The sequence below is a fragment of the Erythrolamprus reginae genome, chromosome Z (assembly GCF_031021105.1).
Source record: "Erythrolamprus reginae isolate rEryReg1 chromosome Z, rEryReg1.hap1, whole genome shotgun sequence".
Classification (NCBI taxonomy): Eukaryota; Metazoa; Chordata; class Lepidosauria; order Squamata; family Dipsadidae; genus Erythrolamprus; species Erythrolamprus reginae.
This window is the reverse complement of record NC_091963.1, coordinates 79,092,914-79,099,797: the sequence shown is the minus strand read 5'-3', so window position 1 is coordinate 79,099,797 and position 6,884 is coordinate 79,092,914.

Sequence of the window (6,884 nt, the reverse complement as noted above, 5' to 3'; positions counted from 1 at the left end):
ATGTCTCAGTTCCCCCATACCTGATGGAAGAGGTGGGTTTTAAGAAGTTTACAAAAGTCAAGGAGGGTGGGGGCAGTCCTGATCTCTGGAGGGAGTTGGTTCCAGAGGGTCGGGGCCACCACAGAGAAGGCCCTTCCCCTGGGTCCTGCCAGATGACATTGTTTAGTCAACAGGACCTGGAGAAGGCCAACTCTGTGGGACCTAACCAGCCACTGGGACTCGTGCGGCAGAAGGCAGTCTCGCAGATATCCTGGTCCGATGCCATGAAGGGCTTTATAGGTCATAACCAACACTTTGAATTGTGACCGGAAACTAATCGACAACCAATGCAGACTGCGGAGTGTTGGAGTAACATGGGCATACCTAGGGAAGCCCATGATTGCTCTCGCAGCTGCATTCTGCACAATCTGAAGTTTCCGAACACTCTTCAAAGGTAGCCCCATGTAGAGAGCATTACAGTAGTTGAACCTCGAGGTGATGAGGGCATGAATGACTGTGAGCAGTGACTCCCGGTCCAAATAGGGCTGCAACTGGTGCACTAGGCAAACCTGGGCAAACCTCACCACAGCTGAAAGATGTTTCTCTAATGTGAGCTGTGGATCGAGGAGGACGCCCAAGTTGCAGACCCTCTCTGAGGGGATCAGAAATCCCCCCCCCAGGGTGATGGACGGACAGATAGAGCTTTGACATCATGAAGATGTCCTTCCTGGAGTCCACGTTTCAGCCAGCCAGGAAGGACATCTCCGTGACATTAAAGCTCTGCACATGGAATTCCCTATTGGGATTCCCCACCTCCGTTTGAGCCTCCTGACTGGCCGATAGCTCCGCGGCTCTTTGGCAAAACTGACAGCTGGGCTTCTCGTTGTCCTCCCGAACCCGAACGCCGTATCCGAACTTTTGCCGAACTTCCGGGTTTGGCGTTCGGGAGAACTCCAAGAAGCCCCCGGCTGTTTCAAAAGGCGACAGCTGGGCAGCAGGGCTTCTCGGCATCCTCCTGAATGCCGAACCCGGAAGTTTGGCAAAAGTTCGGGTTTGGCATTCGGGTTCAGGAGGACACCGAGAAGCCCCCAGGCTGTTTCAAAAGGTGACAGCCGGGCGGCGGCGCCCAGCAGAGGGACATTTTTTTTGGGGGGGTAACATTGTTTCCTACGGGAAACATTGTTTCGTCTTACGAACTTTTCACCTTATGAACCTCCTCCGGGAACCAATTAAGTTCGTAAGATGAGGTATTACTGTATTTCAAATTAGGTTTATCTTGGATTGAGTTATATGTACTGTTGAAGAAATTTTTGATTCTGAATAGAACATTATTTGGACATCAATTAGACTTTACTTTTGGATTATAATTTGGATTATTTGGACGACAATTAATTGGCCTACACTGTGCTATTTAATTGGATATTAAGGACTAATTAATTATTGGAACATTGATTTATTTCTGAACAACAACAGGATTGAGCTGGCTTACTTTTAATTATTTTTAACTACTAGAAGAAGAAGACAGGACCACTTTGGACTTCATAGATAAATTGACATAAGTACTTTTAATTATTGTGGTAGAAATTCTTTTAATCAAATCAATTTAAAGCACAAATGAATTGCTAGATTTTCTCTCCTCCCTCCCATTCTGGCATGCCCCTATTCCTCATTGCATTTAGGTTGTCATATCATTTTTCTTTTATAATTTAGTATCATATAAATATTTGTCTAATTATTTTTCCTAGCTTTGTTTCATCCCTTTCACTTACTTTTCTTACATTCTCTTTCTTTTATTTTTTTCTCTTCCCCTCTTTTTTTCCCTTTGAAAATATATTTGAGTAGATAAGTTTGATTGATCATACAATATTTGATTAGTTATATTGGATTAATATCAATTGCATAAATAGTTTTAATATAATAATTTTTATATTGAATAATAAGTTGCATATTTTGAAAAAATTCTCTTACATATATATGCTATTTTAAGGATTTTTGTTATATTTTCTTGATATATTTTGATATATTTTAAGTCTCTTTTTCTTTCCTTACCATCTTTTTAAGAAAGAGTTAGTAGTATTTTTCAGTAATTAGAAGCATAAAGTATTTGACTCATATCTTATATAAATTTCATTATTCCTTTTTATACTCATATATTTAGTATATCTTAGCACTTAATTATATTTAGCATTTTTATTGTATTTACTAGATTATGTGTTAAGTCCAATAGTAGTGGTTTGAACAATCAATTTTAAAGTATTAAGTAAAATAGAAGTCAAAGTATTTTTTAATCTTTAAGATGTTACGTTGATGTCATTTTGGAAGAAGATAAATTTTACAGGTGTTAGGAAACTTAGAAATCCTTTTAAGATGTCTACTACGACCACTATCATAAAAACTTCAAAAAAACAGACTTTATTTATTTGTTTGTTTGATTGTTTGTTTATTAGCTTTGTATGCCGCCCCTCTCTGTATACTTGGAGTGGCTAACAACAATAATAAAACAGCATATGACAAATCTAATATTAAAATAACTAAGAAACCCTTATTAAAAACCAAACATACACAAAAACATACCATGCATAAATTGTATAGGCCTGAGGGAAAAGGAATATCTCAATTCTCCCATGTCTGACAACAGAGGTGGGTTTTAAGGAGCTTACGAAAGGCAATTCTGATCTCTGGGGGGGCAATTCTGATCTCTGGGGAGAGCTGGTTCCAGAGGGTCGGGGCTGCCACAGAGAAGGCTCTTCCTCTAGGTCCTGCCAAACGACATTGTTTAGTCAACGGGACCCAGAGGAAGCCAACTCTGTGGGTCCTAACTAGTCGCTGGGATTCGTGCGGCAGAAGGGCGTTCCGGAGATATTCTGGTCCAATGCCATGAAGGGCTTTATAGGTCATAACCAACACTTTGAATTGTGACCGGAAACTAATCGGCCACCAATGCGGACTGCGGAGTGTTGGTGTAACATGGGCATACTTGGGGAAGCCCATGATTGCTATTGCACCTGCATTCTGCATGATCTGAAGTTTCCGAACACTTTTCAAAGGTAGCCCCATGTAGAGAGCATTACAGCAGTCAAGCCTCGAGGTGATGGCATGAGGGACTGTGAGCAGTGACTCCCGGTGCAAATAGGGCTGCAACTGGTACACCAGGCGAACCTGGGCAAATGCCCCGGTCGCCACAGCTGAAAGATATTTCTCTAATGTGAGCTGTGGATCGAAGACGACGCCCAAGTTGCGGACCCTCTCTGAGGGGGTCAGTGATTCCACCCTCAGGGTGATGGATGGACAGATGTAATTGTCCTTGGGAGGCAAAACCCACAGCCCCTTCATCTTATCAGGGTTGAGTTTGAGTCTGTTGACACCCATCCGGACCCTAACAGCCTCCAGGCACCGGCACATCACATCCACTGCTTCGTTGACTGGACATGGGGTTGAGATGTACAACTGGGTATCATCCGCGTACTGATGATACCTCACTCCATGTCCTCGTATGATCTCGCCCAGTGGTTTCATGTAGATATTAAATAGCAGGGGGGAGAGGACCGACCCCTGAGGCACTCCACAAGGGAGAAGCCTAGAGGTCAACCTCTGACTCCACACTAACACTGACTGCGACCGACCGGAGAGGTAGGAGGAGAACCACTGAAGAACAGTGCCTCCCACTCCCAACTCCTCCAGCCAGAAGTATACCATGGTTGATGGTATCGAAAGCCGCTGAGAGGTCGAGGAGCACCAGGACAGAGGATAAACCCCTGTCCCGGGGCCGCCAGAGATCATCCATCAACGCGACCAAAGCAGTTTCCATGCTGTAGCCGGGCCTGAATCCTGATTGCTGAGGGCCTAGATAATCGGCTTCTTCCAAGGACCGTTGGAGTGCCATCACCTTCCCAACAACCTTCCCCATAAAGGGAAGATTGGAGACTGGCCGATAGTTGTTAAGAATGCGCGCATCTTGCCGCCTTGAGCGCCACTTTGTATGTCTTAATATGAACTGTTACAAGTGTTCGATTGGATTCGGACTTACTCTTCCTCCATCGCTTCTCTAGACATCTCTTCTGGCGCTTCAACTCCTGGAGCTCCTCGTTGAACCATGGAGCTCTATGGGGTCTAGCGCCGTGGAGAGGTCCCAATGGTGCAATCCAGTCAAGAGCCTCTGCTGCAGCCTTGTTTCCAGGCCAAAGCAAGAGACTCTGCCAAACTGTGGACGAGTGCATCTGGAATAACCCCAAGTGCCTTCTGAAAGCCCTCTGGGTCCATCAGGCATCTGGCGCGGAACCACCTAGTCGGATCCACCTCCCTGTGGGGAAGGATTGGAGCCAGGAAGTCAAGCCGCAGTAAGAAATGGTCTGACCATGACAAGGGTAATACTTCTAAGCCCCTTAGTCTCAGACCATTGCTCAATTGCTCAGAGAGGAATACCATGTTGGGTGCATGTCTCCTCTCGTGAGTCGGACCCTGTACTACTTGAGTCAGGTCCATGGCTGTCATGGTGGCCATGAACTCCTGTGCTAGCCCAGAGGTTTCACCGAGCGATGGTAGGTTAAAGTCCCCCAAGACAATAAGTCTGGGAACCCCACCGCCAGCCCAGCTACCTCCTCAAGCAGCACAGGCAGGGCTGTTGACACGCAGCTGGGAGGCAGGTACATGAGTAACAAGCCCACCTGAACCCCTAAGTCCAACTTCACCAGGAGGGAGTCACAACCCGCAATCTCTAGAACAACGGGTCTACGCAGGAAAAGGCTCTCCCTGGCTATAATAGCCACTCCTCCCCCCCTTCCCTGGGGTTGAGGCTGATGCCATATCTGAAACCTGGCTGGGCAAATTTCAGAGAGAGGAACTCCTCCCTCTGGGCCCAGCCAGGTTTCAGTCACACATGCCAGGTCAGCCTCCTCATCCAGGATCAAATCCCAGATGAGGAGAGCTTTATTTAACACCGACCTGGCATTGAGTAGCAGCAACCTGAGCCCAGAGCCAGAATTACACTCGTCACCAGTGCCCTTGGTTGAGCTCATGGAGCCAGAACAAGGGATCATTATTAAGCAGCGATCTCTCATTCCCCTGGAATGGCTAGCTCTCCGGCTCCCACCATATCTGCCTCTTCCTAGCAACACCAGGATATTCCGATCCTCTGCCACCCCAGAGATCAGTGCCTCCTCCCCTCCTGCCTCTCTAACATCAGGTGGGCCAAGTAAATCATTCATACCATTCCCATTTACCTCATCAATACCATAATCCCGCCCACCCCTCCCATCCCATCCATACCAATCACTCATTTCATACATATTATTAAACCCACCCCAATTATCCATCAATTAAAAAAAAAACCAATAATTTAATTAAAAATAAGGTTAAAATACACAGGCAGGATATAGAATAGGGGAATTAGAAATGAAAATAAATTTATTTGCAGACGATGCAATTATATTGACCTACACCCCGATGGAGATGATTAAGGGTATAACAAATATTTTACAAGAGTTTAAACAGGAATCGGGATTGTCAGTTAATATGGAAAAATCAGAGATTATGTGTTTAAATACAGGTCCAAGAGAGCAGATAGAAATTAGGAAAGAATCAGGGTTGAAATTAGAACTAAAAAAAATTAAATATTTGAGAATTTGGTTATTGAAAAACCCAGTGAAAATTGAGGAGGTGAATTATAGATTAATATGGAGGAAAATGTTGAAACAGATGAGGAGCTGGAAAGAGAAAAAGCTAAGGAGACTCTCTAAAATAAGAGCTTTCAAAATGATGATAGCTCCCAAAATGTTGTACCTATTTCAGGTGCTGGGGGGGGGGGCTATCAGCATTTAAGTTTAAATAGTGGGACAAAAAACTTAATTATAGGATTGAAGAAGATAAGAGACCAAGAATAAGGAAAAAGTGGATAATTGCGAACGAGAAAGAGGGGGGATGGGGAGTTCCTTGTTTGGAGCTGTATAGGGAAGCTTTTCAAATGGAAAGGTTAATGGAGTTGCAATTATGTAAAAACAAATGGGTGACATTGGAAAAACAGATAAACGGAATGAAGAATAGAGAATTAATTTTTACAAAGTGGAACAGGAGTGACTTAGGTAAATTAATAGGTCCCATGAAAGGGACTATGGAAATTTGGAAAAAATGGCACGGGAAAATAGGATTATATAAATCTAAATTGTTATTGCTTTATGTAATAAATAGAGATAATGAAACGAATTTAAATAGGGTTGTAGGAGAGTTGAAGGGAAGAGGGATAACTAAGATAGAACAATTATATGAGAAGGATGGCAGGCCAAATAGAAACCATATAGAATGGTGGTTAGGTAAGGGAAGATGGCTACAAATAAATGCAATATGTAAATATCTTAATGAAAGGGAGAATAAAGAAGTACTATTGAGGGAGGAGACAGGGTTAGAGAAAATAATAAGAGAAAAAATGAAGGTATAAAGGTGCAAGCAACCAATATATATAAGTTGCTAGTGCAGTCAGATGGGGACACGATTGAAGGACTGACTAAATGGTGGCAAAATGAGATACAAATAGAGGTACAAGAGATGGAAAATGCAGTAGAAAATATAAGGAAAAATTAAAAATACAAAAATTAGGGAAATGAGAAGGAAAATATTACATAAGTGGTATTACACTCCCGTTCAACTCGCACACTTTCAGCAGAATGTCAGGGGTATTTGTTGGCACGGGTGTCAAGATAAAGGAGTGTTTATGCATATGTTTTGGGAATGCCTGCTAGTGCAGGAATTTTGGCAAAAAGTGCAAGAGGACATTAATAGAATGCTAAACATACAATGGACAATCACTTAGGAAATGACAGTACTAGTTAAAAGCAACGCGATGGGAGAATTTAGAGAAATAAAACAAGCAGCAATAAAAAGTGCTCAGGTGATAATAGTTTTGGGTTGGAAGG